Genomic DNA, 17,500 nt, shown 5'->3' on the forward strand with positions numbered 1-17,500 from the left:
CATTCAGTATGACGTAATTTTATTCGCTTCACTAAACGCCCGTGATTATTTTTTTTACGGTACTTTGCGAACGTTAGTTGTTGTTGTTTTTTTGCTTGTTTGTTTTTAATTATTTGTGTTTGTTTTGTTGTCACTGTTGGTAGTTGTTGTTTGTTTTTGTTGTTGTTGTTTTTTTGGTGATGGTATTGTCTTTATCATTGTCTTTATTGTTGCTGTTATTATTATAAGTGCTGTTGTTTTTTTGTTGTTTTATTATCATCATTTTCTGATTGTTGTTATCAATATTGTTGTTATTATTATCATTATTATTATTATCGTTATCTCTATTATTATCATTATCAACATTATTATTATTATTATTATTATTATGATCATTATTATTATTATTATCATTATTATTATTGTTATTGTTATTATTATTGTTATTGTTATTGTTATTGTTATCATCATCTTCATCATCATCATCATCATCATTGTTATTACTATAATTATTGCTACCATTACTACAAATACCATTAATATCAATATTACATAAATATAATTACCAATGTTATTATCATCATCATAATTATCATGACAACGATAATGATGATGATAACGATGATCACCACCACACCCCATCCCCATCCCCACACCCCACACCATCTCCATCCCCATCCCCATCCCCATCCCCATCCCCACCCCCATCCCCATCCCCACCACCCCCACCCCTTATCCCCACCACTACCCCCACCACTACCCCTTACCCCCACCACCCCCTACCCCCCACCACTATCCCACGTCCTCCCAAAGACCTCTCTCTACAACAACCATCGCCATTCTACTCCCATCTACCACCTGGCTGTCCGGTGGCGCGCCGTTAGAGGAGGGGCTGTCAGGTGGGGGCTGTCAGGTGGGGGCTGTCAGGTGGCTGTCAAAATTCAGGTGATGCAGTACATACGCGGCTTTTACGCATGTTAGTCGCGCCTCCGTGTGACCGGACTCTGGTCATCTGGATCTTTGGGGGGTGGGGAGGGGGGTGGGGGGGATGGGGGAGGAAGAAGAGGAGGAGGAGGAGGAGGACGAGGGGGAGTTGGAAGAAGAGGAGGAGGAGGAGGAGGGGGAGTAGGAAGAAGAAGAGGAGGAGGAGGAGGGGGAGTAGGAAGAGGAGGAGGGGAGGAGAGAGGGAGAAGAGGAGGAGGACGAGGGGGAGTAGGAAGGATGAGAGAGAAAGGAAGGGGGGGTGGGGACGGGAAGGGTGGAGGAGGAAAGGGAAGGAGGAGGGAGTGGGAAGAAGAAAAGGGGAGTGGAGTATGGGAAAAAAGAGGAGGAGGAGGGGTGTGGTAGGGAGGGGGAGAAGAGAAATGAAGGTAAGCAGGAAGCTACGTACAGGGAAATAAGAAAATGAACATGGACTAAAAAAAAAGGAAGCAAGTGAAGAGAAAACGAAAAAAATATATACACACAGACAGATTGCTATTGCCTTATTACTTAGTAACTGTGGCCATGCTAATAACATTAAATAAGCTTCAAAGTCACCAGCTTCTAAAGTGGTTGTCCTCTAATTCCTAAATATTTTAAAAGTCGTTGCAATTGCAATGATCCACCCTAATCTCGACCAACTCTGATAAATTTGATTAAATAACACTCTAAGGTTCATATAAGCTGTGTGTCTTTCTATCCGTGCAACTATCCGTACCAGTGCAATTTTTATGCAATCGAGGTCTTGAAACAATGGGAAAAGAGAGAGAGAGAGAGACAGAGAGAGAGAGACAGAGACAGAGACAGAGACAGAGACAGAGACAGAGACAGAGACAGAGACAGAGAGAGACAGAGAGAGAGAGAGTAAGATAGAGAGAGAAAGATAGAGAGAGAGAGACAGAGAGAGAGAGAGAGAGTAAGATAGAGAGAGAAAGATAGATAGATAGATAGAGAGAGAGAGAGAGAGAGAGAGAGAGATACCTTGCAATAACTCAAGAATGATACCATTGCTTTGCAACGATTTCCTCTCCTATTACGTGAGTTGAAGACACTGACCCCCTGTTACGACGGAACACGATGAGCATTGCTAAAGCATTTCCCGCTCGAACAATGCTTGTTTTTTTTCCTTACATGAGAAAGAATGAAATTAATGACAGATTACTCCATTCTCCCACGGCATGTGACATTCCCAGTCTTGTGTTATTATGATTTCCATCCGTTTATATACCACATTTTACTTATTATATTCAATCCTTCCATTCTATTCTTATTCCAGTCTCTTTTCTTCTTCTTCTTCTTCTTCTTCTTCTTCTTCTTCTTCCTATCTCCCGCGTTCAATCCTCGTCTCTATCCACACGCATGAAATACCAGAAGGCTCTTTAATTAAGTAAACAGTTCAATCTCGACGTCTATCGCTATTTCAAGGCGTGACTCTTTCAGCACTTCCCATCACCCGCCCGCGACGCCCTGCCTCTGGGATCGCCATTCTTCTCTGCCATGTCCAGCCCACAGTCGACAATTATTGACTTGGATAGCGGCCTTTGTGGGCTGTATTTGGATCGCTGTTTTGGTCGTTGTTTTCTTTCTCCCCTTTCTCGTTTTTCTCCTTCTTCTTCTCCTTCTTCTTTTTCTTCTTCTTCTTCTTCTTCTTCTTCTTCTTCTTCTTCTTCTTCTTCTTCTTCTTCTTCTTCCTCCTCTTCCTCTTCTTTCTTCTTCCTCTTCCTCTTCTTTCTTCTTTCTTTTCCTCTTCTTTCTTCTTCTTCTTCTTCTTCCTCCTTCTTCTTCTTCTTCTTCTTCTTCTTCTTCTTCTTCTTCTCCTTCTCCTCCTCCTCCTCCTCCTCCTCCTCCTCCTCCTCCTCCTCCTCCTCCTCCTCCTCCACCAACACCGGCGTGTGATTCCCGTACACTTTCCTGCCAGAACACTACATCCTGTGCTACGCCACGCTCAGATGCTCCCAAGGACCTCCTCCTCCCCCTCCTCCTCCTCCTCCTCCTCCTCCTCCTCCTCCTCCTCTTCCTCCTCCTCCTCTTCTTCCTCCTCCTCCTCCTCCTCCTCCTCCACCTCCCTCTCAACCTCCTCCTCCTCCTCCCTCTCAACCTCCTCCTCCCTCTCAACCTCCTCCTCCTCCTCCCTCTCCACCTCCACCTCCACCTCCACCTCCACCTCCACCTCCACCTCCACCTCCACCTCCTCCTCTTCCTCCCCTTCTTCCACCTCCACCTCCACCTCCACCTCCACCTCCACCTCCACCTCCACCTCCTCCCTACGCCCTTTGTTCTTCATTTCTCCTTCTGTGTACATATTCCTCTAGTTCTTGTGGCTGTTATTTCCGCTCCTTTTGGCGTTACGGGGATTAGTCACTTGTTTATCTTGTAGTTTATGGGTCTTTTGTTTACCTTCTTCCGCTGTGGGTTGTGTCGCTCGACTACTCCTCCTGTTGTTATTTTTAGTATCATGTGTATAGCTTTAACTGTTTCTACTACTGTTGCTGCTCCTGTTTTTACTACTACTACTACTACTACTACTACTGATGCTGCCTCTACTACTACTACTACTCTTATACTACTACTACTACTATCACTACAACTACTAAAATACTACTACTGCTACTACTACTACTACTATACTACTACTACAACTACAACTACAGAAACTATTACTATTACTACTACTACTGCTACTTCTGCAACTACTACTACTACTACTGCACTTACTACTACTACTACTACTACTGCAACTACTACTACTACTACTACTACTGCACCTACTACTACTACTACTACTACTACTGCACCTATTACTACTACTACTACTACTGAAAATACTACTACTACTATTACTGTTATTACTACTACTACTGCAACTGCTATTACTACTACCACTGCAACTACTATTACTACTACCACCACTACTATTATTGTTATTAGTATTTCTACTACTCCTGCTACTACTACTATTATTACTACTTGTACTACTTCTTCCTATCCTGCGAAAATTCCCCTTCGTGTTCATCTTCCTATAAAAAGTCTATTATGAATCGCCATTGTTATATTCCTCAAGCGTCTCATTGGATCACTTACTGATTTATGTAAACAAAGAACGTGTTCCTGTAGCACACTGTCCGCCCTCGTGAAATTGCTCCTCCCGCTTCCCTTCTCTTCCCTCCTTTGTCCTCCTTCTCCTTCCCTTCTCTTCTCTTTCCTGTCCTCCTCCTTCCCTTTTCTTCTCTTCCCTCCCCTGTCCTCCTCCTCCTTCCCTTCTCTTCTCTTCCCTGTCCTCTTCCTCCTTCCCTTTTCTTCCCTCCCCTGACCTCCTCCTCCTTCTCTTCTCTTCCCTCCTCTGGCCTCCTCCTCCTTCCTCTCTCTTCCCTCCCTTGCCCTCCTCCTCCTCCTCCTCCTCTATTCCCCGTTCCTTCCTTTTAGCTCCTCCCTCCTCCTGCCCTTCTGTATTCCTTCCTTCTCCCTCCTCCTTCCTCCCACCCTTCCATACTCCTTCCTTCTCCCTACTCCTTCCTTCTACCTTTCCATACTCTTTCCTTCTCCCTCTTCCTTCCTCCCACCCTTCCATACTCTTTCCTTCTCCCTTCTTCTCTCTCCCTCCATCATCTCTCCCTCCCCTCCATCTTTCATCATCTTCCTCTTTCCTCCTCCTCCTCTTTACCTCTTCCTTGCTTCGTCCTCCCTTATTCCATCCATTCTACATCTCCTTCCTCTCCTTGTTCTCTCATCTCTCCCGTCCATCCTTCATTTCCCTCCTCCCTCCTCCTTCCTCCCTCCTCCCTCCTCCCTCCTCCCTCCTCCCTCCCCTCCATCCTCATCCCGTTCTCTTCTTCCTCCTTTCCTTCACTTTCTCCAATCCCCTTATCCCTTACCCCCTGTTTTTATCTTCGTGTCTTCGCCTCCTCTTTCTTTCGTCTCCCTTCTATTCCCTCCCTCACCCCCCCCCCTCGTATCTTCTCCCCCACCCTCTCCTCTCCCCTTGTCATCTCCCTCCTCTCCTCCTCCTTCCCTCCGGATGCAGGTTCCACGGGCAACCAAGCGGAACCCTAGAGGAGGAGGAGGGAGGGAGGGAGGGAGGGAGGGAGGGAGGGAGGGAGGGAGCTAGGGAGAGAAGGGGGGAAGGAAGAAAGAAAGAAAGAAAGAAAGAAAGAAAGAGAGCGAGAGCGAGAAAAAGAGAAAGAAAAAGAGAAAGAGAAAAAGAGACAGAGAGAAAGAGACAGAGAAAATAAAGAAAGAGAAAAAGAGACAGAGAGAAAGAGAGAAGAGACAGAGAAAGAGAGAGAAAAAGAGAAAGAAAAAGAAAGAGACAGCGAGAAAGAGAAAGACAAAGAGACAGAGAGAAAAAGAGAAAGAGAGAAAAAGAGACAGAGAAAAAGAGAGAGCGACAAGAGAGGAGGAACAGCGAGGAGCAGCAAGGATTCCGTCCTCCTCACTCGTCGTGGCGGACAAAGTGAAGGATGCGAAGCGAAGGATGCGAAGGATGACGTAACGGGGATATCGAAGGATTTGCGGCCACTTCTTTGGGCGTCGCTGCGTCGTGCTGATGACCTGGCCACTCGCTCGCTCACTGCTCGCTTGTTGCTCGCTGGTTGCTCGCTGCTCGTTGATCTCTGCTCGATACTCGTTGCTCGTGCCCTTTTTGTCTCCTTCTTGCTATTCTTTTTCTTCCCTTTTCTATATTTTTTTTTCTCTTCTTTTTTCTCTGTAATCATGTTTTTCTTGTTCTTCTTTTTATTTATTTTTTTTCTCTTCTTCTTTTCTTCTTCCCTCTCCTTCATTTTTTTTCTCTTTTTCCTCCTCCTTCACCACGTCTTCTTCTTCTTCTTCGTTTCTTCCCCTTCCTCCTCCTCTGCCATCTCACTCTACTTTTCTTCTTTCATTATCGTTCTCTTTCTTTATCTCCCTCTCTCTTTCTCTCCCTTTCTCCCTCTCTTTCCTTTTTTCCCCTCCCTCTCTTTCCTTTTCCCTCCCTCGCTGTTTCCCTTTCTCTCTCTCTCTCTCTCTCTCTCTCTCTCTCTCTCTCTCTCTCTCTCTCTCTCTCTCTCTCTCTCTCTCTCTCTCTCTCTCTCTCTCTCTCTCTCTCTCTCTCTCTCTCTCTTCTCAACCTACAGGCCCACCTACACACTGCAAGGGGTGGGGGGTGGGGAGGGGGTTAAAGGGAACCTACGGGTGATTTAACCTTGGCAGAAGAGAGCGAGAGTTAGGGAAGGGGGGCGGAGATGAACCGTGCGTGTGCGTTCGTGTGTGTGTATATGTGTGTGTGTGTTAGACGACGTGTGTGGGTGTGTTCGTGAGTGCGTATCGCCTGGGCGGCAGGTGAGTGGAAGAGTAGGGGGGGTGGGGAGGGTGGGAGGAGAAGGGGGAGGAGAAGGGGGAGGAGGAGGAAGGGGGGAGGGGGGTGGTCTCTCACTCCCCTTCCTCACGCGGGCTCAGTCAAACGGCAGCGCTAGAGCCGAGCCATCGCGGAGCCGACGATGTGCACGCGTTGGGAGGACTGGCTGTGGGAAGAGGAGTGACTTTGCACGCATTGCAAGCTCTGCACGCTCTTCGCCGCCGCCATGACCCTCCACGGAGTCTAGTGCTGTGTTGATACTGTGTGTTTTTTTTTTTTTTGTGCGCGTATGGAAAAGGAAAGGTGCGTGTGTCTGTGTGATTTTTTTAGCTATATATATATACTTGCGTGTATGTATGTATATATATGTGTTTATATATATGTGTACTGTATGTGCTAGCGTTTCGTGCGCGCTGTCGGTCTGTTTGTGTTTTGTTTTGGACCGCCAGCCTGAGGGACGAACTCCTGCAGCGGTAGTAAAGATACTGCGGTCTCGGGCGTGCCGCTTGTGAACCGATTCGCACAGAGAGAGAGAGAGAGAGAGAAAGAGAGACAGAGACAGAGACAGAGACAGAGACAGAGACAGAGACAGAGACAGAGACAGAGACAGACACAGAGACAGACACAGAGACAGACACAGAGACAGACACAGAGACAGACACAGAGACAGAGACAGACACAGAGACAGGCACAGAGACAGACACAGAGACAGAGACAGAGAAGGAGAAAGAGCGAGAGAGAAAAGATAGAGATTTGCATAATATGTGCTGCCGTTGTGTTGTCGCTGGTTTCCGTAGCAACAGAAGACATGGCCAGAGCCCTCGCCATTTCCCTCGTCCACACGTGTCTCAAAGGGATAAGGCAAGAGGGAGGGATAATCGGCCAGTCTCCGGACCCGAATCAGGGCCGCTTCCCTGATTCGCTGTCAATGGGCCGAGGACATGCAAAAGGGTCGATCGAACATTTCTTCGACGTCGAAGGCGACACCAGTTCCATTCGCTGAGGTCGTGCAATCGCGTGCAATTGAGGTTGGGGTAATGGAGTTTATTTTATTTTATTTTATTTTTTTAAGGGGGGATAGAGGTTTAATGGAGGTTGGGGTAATGGAGTTTTTTTGTTATTTTTTTTAAGGGGGGATAGAGGTTTAGGGCACTTGACACCCCAAGAGGCAGGTGGCAGGGGCACCGTGAGAACGTAGATGGAGCGTGACGCGGGGGAGGGGGCACGCGCCACACGCAACGTCGACGTCACTGTCGTGTTGTTAGCTCGTGTTGTACCTTTTTGTGTGTAACGACGGACGGAATAGGAGAGAGAGAGAGAGAGAGAGAGAGAGAGAGAGAGAGAGAGAGAGAGAGAGAGAGAGAGAGGGGGGGGGGAGCGAACGAGAGAGAGAGAGAGAGTGTGTGAGTGAGTGAGTGAGTGAGTGAGTGAGAGAGATAGAGAGAAAAACAGAGAGTGAGAGAGAAAGAGAGAGTGAGAGTGAGTGAGTTAGTGAGTGAGTGAGTTAGTGAGAGAGAGAGAGAGAGAGAGAGAGAGAGAGAGAGAGAGAGAGAGAGAGAGAGAGAGAAACAGAGAAACAGAGAGTGAGAGAGAGAGTGAGTGAGTGAGTGAAAGAGTGAGTGAGTGAGAGAGTGAGTGAGTGGGTGAGTTAGGGAAAGAGAGAGACCAGACGCAAGGACAAGAGCGCGTGCCTAAATACAACGTGTGTGTAAGTCAAAAGGATAATCAGACGAGCAGTGATGTCCTGGAAAGAAATTATTGGCTGGCGCCGTCACGCAGTCATGCACGCCCTTGGCTGCATGACCCCAGCTTCAATATCTCGGCAGGCATACACTCCCACTTTAATCTATTCTCGGACATACTCATTCGAAAACCTTTTTTTTCTAGACTTCCTTGTCTACAAAAATCCTGAAAATCGTCCTTATTTATTCGTCTCTAAGGTAGCTTTTCCCTTGCATGTTATCAACACGTACAGTATATACAATACGTACTGTATATTATACAGTATATACATACGGCACAGTACATATTATTCAACGATTAAACCCCCTAGATCCCCCCTAAAAATAACATAACGGTCGATATTACCCTCCCCCCCAATATATCTCCCCCCCTCCTCCCCTTCCCCCTCTGCCTTATGTCAATATATTCCCCCCTTACCCCCCTTACCCCCTCCCCCCCTCCCCCCCTCCCATACCTGCTGAGCTAATCTCTCGCAGTTTATTTGCAACACACTGACTCTTGCCATGTTGCTTAGAGATAGATTGATTAATTTATACATTATTTTGACTTATGCCATGTTGTAGCAGATATATTGATTTTTGTTGATCTATTGATTATCATTATTACTATTATTATTATCATTATTATTATTATTATCATCATTATCATTATCATAATTGTTATTATTATTAGTATTATTATTAGTATTATTAATATTGTGATTATTACTATTTTCATAATTATGATCATTATTATCATTATTATTATCGCCATTAGTGTTATCTCCGTTATTATTATTATTATTATTATTATTATTATTATTATTATTATCATTATTATTATTATTATCATTATTGTTGTTGTTGTTATTATTATTACTACTTCTACTACTACTACTATTATTATTATTATTATTATTATTATCATCATCACCATTATGATAATTATTATTGTCATTATCATTACTATTATTGTTGTTGTTTTTATTATTATTATTATTATTATTATTATTATTATTATCATCATCATCATTATTATAATAATTATTGTCATTATCATTACTATTATTGTTGTTGTTTTTATTATTATTATTATTATCATCATTATTACTACTACTCCTACCACTCTTACTTCATTTACAACTATATCAAGATGATAATATCACCTTCACCATCATCACCACCATCATCACCATCACCACCATCATCATCACCACCATCACCATCATCACCATAATCACCATCCTCATCATCATAACTACCTCCCCCACCATCCACCACCACCACCATAACCACCACCACCATAACCACCATCACCATGAAAACTATTATACATTCTAACCATTGTTATTATTGACGGATGAGTGAGTTAGTGAAGCGATACGGGCGGCGCCTTGTGTGTCAGGGTGCTAGTGGGCTTAGAGTTGTGCTTCGGTGGGCGCGGGCGTGATCAGAGTGTGGTTTGTGTGTTTGTGGGTGGATGGGGGAGAGGATGGGGGTGGTGTGGGGGGAGGGGGGAGAGGGGGGTTGTTGGTTGTGGGTGGGCGGGAGGGAGAGGGGGTTGTTGGTTGTGGGTTGTGGGGGGGAGGGAGGGAGGAGGGGGGTGTGGGTGTGGGTGTGGATATGTGGGTGTGTATGTATATGTATAATGTATATGTATATGTATATGTGTGTGTGTTCGTATTTTTAGGTGTATGTGGATGTGTCTATGTCTATATGTGCGTGTGGATATGTGATGATCGTTTCCATATTTATATCAACGTATGTAGGTATGTATGTCTACTTACTGTATGCTTGTGTATTTAGCAATAGACAGCCTACGCGTCTTTGTACCTACTACCTGAACTTCTTTCGATAGACATCTTCAAGGAAATATATACAAAGTAGACATATATGTTGCTGTGAATTTCATGAGAGGGGAATATGTTGCTGTGAATTGCATGAGAGGAATATGTTGCTGTGAATTGCATGAGAGGAATATGTTGCTGTGAATTGCACGAGAGGAATATGTTGCTGTGAATTACATGAGAGGAATATGTTGCTGTGAATTGCATGAGAGGAATATGTTGCTGTGAATTGCATGAGAGGAATATGTTGCTGTGAATTGCACGAGAGGAATATGTTGCTGTGAATGGTATCAGAAGAAGGTCTGTTTAGAAGAGAGGCGAGGGAAGAAAGTCTAGTCTGGCCGATGTTGAACTCTCGAATATCTTGTCTGGGAACAGCTGATATGAGGGACACATGCAGGTTGAGAGACTGTCTGGGCTGGGGACGCGCAGGATAAAAGTACTCTGTCTGTGAGAACACGCGGAGAAGGATGTTTGGCGTAGGGGGAATGTACGGGGAGGGGAGGGGATGGGAGGGGAGAGGAGGCAAGGGGAAGAGGGGGTACCGTTGCAAAGACAAGAGGGAGAAAATACGAAGACAAGTGGTAATGTATTTGGTGGTCAACGTAATGGCCGTTGTATTGATGCGCCGGGGTGTAGTGTCGGGGCTGCCTGACCTTGGCGAGGATGTGTGGCCTGCAGCGGAGGGGGGTCGGGGTACCTCAAGTGCATGCCGACCTGTGCTCGCCATACCACGGATACCACCTTCATCACCCTCTCCCCCTCACCCCTTTACCCCTTTACCCCTACCCCTTGCCTCCGCCACACTCCGCGGTAACTTTTGTTTCGAGCTCTGCGGTTCCTTCGTCTGGGGTAGGATTTTCCTCTCTCCCTCGTGAAGGAGCTGTGTCGAAGCATAGGAGTAAAGGCCTTTGCGTCAAGGAGCGGGGTGTCCAGGAGACGTGGGGGGAGGAGAAGGAGGAGGAGGAGTGTGGGGGGTGGGGGTAAAGAGTAGTGAGGTGAGCTGGGTTTGTGCCGAGGGCGAGGGAGCGGGCACCAGCTTGCCCGACATTAAGTAGACAGTGGGGCCAGCCAGCGCGAGGAGGTGAAGGGCTGGCCAGTGGGGTCGACCCATCGCGAAGGGAAGGAGCCATTCGGAGCGCGGAGGGCAGTCTCGCCCGGCGTCGCAGGGTGAGTACAAGGCACGGAGCCCTGGCCAGCAAGCGGGTAGTCGGGGCACATGCCCAAAAGCGGCAAAGGTAAAGGGAAGGGCACAGGGCCGGGCCGCGGAGGCTGCCATATCGTGCCTCTTTCTCTGCCTCTCTCTCTCTCGCACACGCAAAACCTCCTGTTTGCCTGCCGCGCCCTCGACAGGCCCAGGTCAAAGGTCAAAAGGTCACGTTGCGACAGGCAATTGACTACTAGCGAATGCACTGGAAAGTATGCTAATAACCTTTCCTCCGTGCTCTCCCTATTAGAGCCGCCGGATAAGCTGTAACGATCAGTTTTAGATGCGAACATTAGTGGAACTCACGTAACACGCGCGCAAGTGTTAAGGCTCACGCTCCCCCCCCCACTCACCCCCCTCCCCACTCACCACCCACCCCTCCCTCCCGCCCCCCCGCCGAGGGTGAGTGTGAGTGTGAGTGTGCGCTAGTCAACCGTGTTCCGGCGGCGCTGGAGGCAGTCGTCACAGGCCGACGCCGCTGCCGACGCCGCTGCCGAGCCGAGCCGAGCCGAGGCGTGACGCGCTCGAGTGACGGAGAATGAAGAAGGACGAAACGAAGGAGTGATGATGATGATGCAGTGTCTCGGGGAAATAGAGGGCGGACCCCTCGCCCCCTCGCTCTGCCGACACGCGGATACATGCGGTGAGGACATTGTGAAGTTTGTTCTTGTACGGGATTTTTCTTTTATCTAGACTCTCTCGGATAGAGGGATTCTTTTCCTTTCGGTTGGATTATTCTAGAATCGTCGAGAAAGGGGGGGGGGACGGGTGTGAGGGGGGGAGGGAGAGACAGTGAGATAGATGGATGGAAGGTTGGATAAGTGGATGATAGGTAAATAGATAGTTAAGAGATAATCAGAGACATACATATACACAGATATCTACTTATCCATACGTGAATCGAAACATATATAGATGTAGAAAGAAAGAGAAGAGTAAAGGAATAGATAGAAATATGATAAAGACAAGAAATGGAGAAAGGGAAAGGGGAAACTCCAACAGATAAGGGCATACAGAGAAAGTAAAGCAACAGGAGGTGAAGGGGTAAAAGTCGTGAGAAGAAAGGATGCATGCACCTCAGGCAAGTTCCCGGACATGCAGTCGAAATGTTGCAGAAACAAAAAAAAAAATGGAAAAAATAATAATTCCCTTCCTCCTCCTGACCCTCCTACCTCCCCCCCCCACCCTCTCTAATCCAACCCTTCCACTTCTCAGCACCTTCCTTCCCCCCCTCCCCCCTCTTTCCCTCCCCCCACCCTCTCAGCCCCACGCCCTCCACCTCCATCACCCTCAGCCAGCCCCCCCTCGCCCTCCTCCTCCCCCCTCCCCCTCCCCCTCCTCCTCCTCCTCCTCCTCCTCCTCCTCTCCCCCCCTCCTCCTCCTCCTCTTCCTTCCTCCCCCCTCCTCCCTTTCCCCCCCTCCTCCTCCTCCTTCCTCCTCTCCTCCTCCTCCCTCCTCTCCTCCTCCCTCCTCCCCTCCCCCGCCTCCTCCTCCCTCCTCCTCCCCCTCCTCCTCCTCCTCCTCCTCCTCCTCCTCCTCCTCCTCTTCCTCCTCCTCCTCCTCCTCCGCCCAACCGCCCCCCCCCCCGCCCCCTTTACGAGGCCGTGTGAAGCGTCCGTCACGGTCGGCAGCGTTTCGGTCTCTCCCCTCTATCAGGAAACCCGAGGTGGCTGCGCTCTTCATGGGTTCCTGCGCTCCTACGCGTGCGCACTGATCGTAGAGGAATGCGCATGTTTCTGCATATGCATAGATGCACGTGGACGCGCATAGGATTAGAGTATACGCGGCTCGAATGATAGTAATCCATGCGGTTGTTCTGTTCACACTTTCGCGGGGAGGCTGAACGCGCGTTCTCAAACACACACACACACACACACACACACACACACACACACACACACACACACACACACACACACACACACACACACACACACACACACACACACACACACACACACACACATACACACACACACACATACACACACACCCGTACCCCCCCACACACACCCGCACCCCCCCAACACACACCCACACCCGCACCCCCCCACCCCACACACACGCACCCCCCCCCCCACACACACACACACCCGCACACACGAGCCGTGATCGACGTTTTTACAAGCAGTCTCGCTCGACGAATTCCCGCATCCGTGCTTCTCCGGCGCCGCAACCCGCTTAGCCCGCACCTCGGGATCTACCGTCAGGACTCTGCGGTCGCTTGCTTCCTCATGGCGAGTTATGGTGGATGGAAGGACATGGGGGGGTGGGGGGTGGAAAGGGAGGGAGGGATAGGAGGAAACGAGGGGGGGGAGAGAGAGAGTAACAGCGGGGGGAGAGGGAGGGATAGGGGGAAACGAGGGGGGGAGAGAAAAGGGATATGAAAGAGAGGAAGTGGCAAGTGAGAAAGAGAGATAAATCAAGAGAGAGAAAGTATGGACTAGATAGGGTTTGTATGTGTGTGAGAGAGAAAAAGAGAGAGAGAAGGAGAGAGAGAGAGAGAGAGAGATGGAGTTATTAATAATCCGATTTATTCAGCACACCAAATAAATAAATAAGTATATAGATGAACAAATAGATAAGTAATGAATCAGACATGAATATAATTATGTGAAAAAAAAAGTGTTACTGTTACTCGCCCGTTTACAAAAGAAAAAAAATGACAAGCTATTTTTTCCACACCAAATAAAGAAACACGTAAATAGATAAAACAAAAATAAATAAACCATAAATATAACAACATAAAACATAGTATCGAAGTGTTACGTCAACATGGCCTACCTCCCATCTGACCTCTGACCTCTGTCCTTCTGAGAGATCGTTGTACCACAGTGACCCGGTCTAACCTCACCTAAACTGTCTCTTGGTGCGGGGCCTCAACTTGCAGCTTTCCCTTCGAGAACCCAAAACGAGAGTATGTTTGAGATGCTTTCACTTCTGAGCGCTTTTGTTCCATGGTTTGTGATGTATTATTCTGTTTTATCTCTCTCTCTTTCTTTCTTTCTTTGTTTGTTTATCTCTTTATTTCTGTGTCTCTCTTTTTATCCTTCTCTTTCTCTCTCTATGTCTGTTTCTATGTCTTTTTTTTTTTCTTTCTTTTTCGTTCTCTTTCTCTTTCTTTCTCTCTTTCTCTCTATCTTTCTCTCTCTCTCTCTCTCCCTCCCTCCCTCCCTCCCCCTCTCTCTCTCTCTCTCCCTCTCCCTCCCTCCCTCCCTCTCCCACCCTCCCTCCCTCTCTCTCCCTCCCTCCCTCTCTCTCTCTCCCTCTCTCTCTCCCTCCCTCCCCCTCCCTCCCCTCCCTCCCTCCCTCCCTCCCTCCTCTCTCTCTCTCTCTCTCTCTCTCTCTCTCTCTCTCTCTCTCTCTCTCTCTCTCTCTCTCCCTCCCTCCCTCCCTCCCTCTCTCTCTCCCTCCCTCTCTCCCTCTCTCTCTCTCTCCCTCTCTCGTTCGTGGACATTGGAACAATATCGTTTGTGTTCCAGATGTACACGGGCGTTCATTGTGTGGCATGTTGGGGAATGATTGTGTTCATTGTCTAACATGTGGTATTGTTGTTTGTTTTGGTCTTTATGTTCAGTTTTTTTCTCTCGCGTCCGGATGCGTTCGCGACCTGGAGTTGGAAGTGCGGCATTTTTGGAGAGCTGAAGGGATTGCGAAAAAGGGATTTACGTTCTTTTTTTTTTTTTTTTGGGGGGGGGGGAATAGGATGGGGAAGTCACGGAGAGAGGGCGAGGGCTTTCAGGATTTGTGCACGTTGCTTCCACGGAGAAAATCAATTATTTTAGGTGGCGACCCGTGCCCTGATTGCGACAGGTTCTATTTTTGGCATTTGAGTCTCCATCCGTTTTTTTCTTTTCTTTCTTTTTTCTTTCCATCCTTTTTTTTCTTTTCTTTTCTTTGGGTGTTTGGAGAGTTACGTAACTTCCCTGGTGATATTTTTTGGCATTTGTGTATCCGTCGATTTTTTTTTTTTTTTTAGATGTCTCGAGAGTTACGGAACCTCCATCTGGTTTCGGTCTGCAAACGTAGGGACAGAGATTGGTCCTATTAAGTGATTGATCCTATCACTTCTTCCCTTCTCCCTCTTTCTCTTTCTCGAAAAAAGTGGACCAAATCTTAATAATTGGTTACCATAGTCTCGGTGTCATTATCCGCGGAATACGAGGTCAAAGAGGGACACGAAATAACCAAAAAAGTAAGTAATAATAATAATAACAATAACAGGGACGACGAGGGGACCATAATCCAAATTTCAAACTTCGGCGGTGTCTTGAAGTGTGGCATTTTGGGCTTTAGATGCACCTCGGAGATTGTCCTTCCCGAGTGGCATCTCAAGTGTCACTTTTCAGAATGTGGGGGGGTGGGGGCGAGGGAGAAGGGGGAGGAGGGATAGTCTCATGGCAAAGCACAACAACATTTAATGAGGATGGAGAAGTGGAAGGGAAAAAAAAACTCCCAACATACCACAACACACGATGATTACCGAATCAAAAAAAAAATAAAAAAAAAGGTCATCTTATAGATCGTAAGCCACCATAATGAGCCAAGAAACAAGTCACGAGGGAGTTGAATGCACTCCGCTCTTGACGCCCACAGGGACTCCCACAGGGTGCGCTTAAACACCCATATGCTTGTGACAGTTACACAGGGAAATCCGGGTGACTGGAAGGAAGAGGTGAAGGCAAACTGTGCTTGTGTTTTTCTGCGAGAAACCCAAGGAGTGTGCGCGCGTATCTACAGGAGCGAAAAAAAAAATGTTACGTTTCCTGGTGTGTTTGTCCTCGTTGGCTTGGTTCGTGCGGATGGGTTCCTGTTTTGTGTATTTGTTTGTTGTTGTCTGTGTGTGTGAGAGATATAAACATTAATGATCTAATCGCAGTAAACACGTACATACGATCACGAGTGTTAATTGTCTATATTTTATAGTTTGACCTCTGACCTCACGCTCCTAATCCCAGGGTACAAATTCAGTGCAGTAATGGGATTCCATTGACTTCGGGTACAAACGGATTTCTTGAAGTCTCCCTCTAGTTTGTTTTCGTTGAAAGTCACGTCTTCCTTCTCTTTCTTCTTCTCCTTTTGTTCTCTCTTTCTTTCTCTTATTTATCTCTTTCTCTTCGCTCTTATTTCTCTTTCTCTTCGCTCTTATTTCTCTCTTTCTCTTCTCTCTTGTTTTTTCTCTCTCTTGCGATTGTGTGGGTGCTTGTGTGTTCATTCATGTATGTAGGCCAGTATATGTATATGCGTATATTTGTATGCATGCATATATGTATATACGTATCTTTGTATGTATGCATGTGCGCATATATGCCTGTTTGTATGAGTGTATGCACGAGGCCGAGAGCATCCGCCGGCCGGTATCGAGGCGCCGGGTCGGACGCAGAGCAGCGGCCTTTGGGAAAGAGACCGTGGCGGACGTGAGCGGCGGCGGCGGCGGCGGTCGAGCCGTGACGCCAGCGGCCCCGGAAAGATGCCTTAACATTCCGGGGAAACAAGGCCTTGACGACACTTTTTTTTTCCTTCTGCCTCCCTCCGTTCTTCCTTTCTTTCTTTCCTTTTTTTCCCTCTTTTTTTCTACTTTCCTTTTCCTTTTTTTTTCTCTCCTTTCTTCTCCCTTCCCTTTTTTCCTTCCATTCCCTCTTCCCTCCTTCCTCTTCCTCTTCTTTCCTTCCATCCCTCCCACATTCCATCTCCCTTCCCCTTCTCCCTCCCCCTCAACCAACCGCCCCCCCCCCCAATCGGCAACACGACCAAAATATTCAGCCAAAGAGAATACACTCTAAAAAAAAATTCCTTAATCACAAAGCTCAACAGTGACAAACTATCTTGACAAGAATCAGTTTATTCCCCCTCCTCCTCCCCCCTCCCTCTCCCTCTCCCTTCCCCCTCTCCCTCTTCCTCCCCCTCTCTCCCTCCCTCTCCCCCACCCCCTCTCCTCCTCCCCCTTTCCCCCTCCCTCTCCACTCCAAATTACAGGCCTCTTCTCTTCATGCCTTTTTTGTTACTTATTAATGCCTAGCACGATAACGAATGTATGTATGCCGAGAGACGGAGATAATTACGTGTTTATCAGCTGTTTATCAACGCGGGTCGACTTCTTGTCCCTTTGGTGTTGGAGAAGTTGAAGTTGTAGTGTTATTGGTTGGTAGAAGTTGTAGTGTTGTTAGTAGAAGTAATAGTGTTGTTAGTACAAGTAATGTTGTTAGTGGAAGTAATAGTGTTGTTAGTAGAAGTAGTGCTGTTAGTAAAAGTAATAGTGTTGTTAGTACAAGTAATGTTGTTAGTTGGTAGAAGTTGTTAGTAGAATAGTGTTGTTAGTACAAGTAATGTTAGTGGAAGTAATAGTGTTGTTAGTACAAGTAATGTTGTTAGTACAAGCAATGTTGTTAGTGGAAGCAAATGTGTTAATTAGTAGAAGTAATAGTGTTGTTAG

The 17,500-nt window shown here is 47.1% G+C and overlaps 1 protein-coding gene across 6 annotated transcripts in view; it reads left to right on the top strand.

Moving 5' to 3' along the window:
- The window catches only part of LOC122255220 (uncharacterized), an 88,471-nt gene that overhangs the window by 42,215 nt on the left and 28,756 nt on the right, over positions 1-17,500 (top strand). The window contains exon 1 of one of the 6 annotated variants that reach the window (XM_086535928.1): positions 6,390-6,595. The exons of 4 other annotated variants lie outside the window; for them this stretch is intronic. The gene's annotated coding sequence lies outside the window, so the exon portion shown is untranslated. Of the gene's footprint in view, positions 1-6,389; positions 6,596-10,828; positions 11,031-17,500 lie in introns of those variants that run through there. One more of the 6 variants, XM_086535922.1, reaches the window with a different exon arrangement.

Source organism: Penaeus japonicus, unplaced genomic scaffold (assembly GCF_977035675.1).
Source record: "Penaeus japonicus unplaced genomic scaffold, GWHDUDI00000001_assembly GWHDUDI00000001, whole genome shotgun sequence".
Lineage (NCBI taxonomy): Eukaryota > Metazoa > Arthropoda > Malacostraca > Decapoda > Penaeidae > Penaeus > Penaeus japonicus.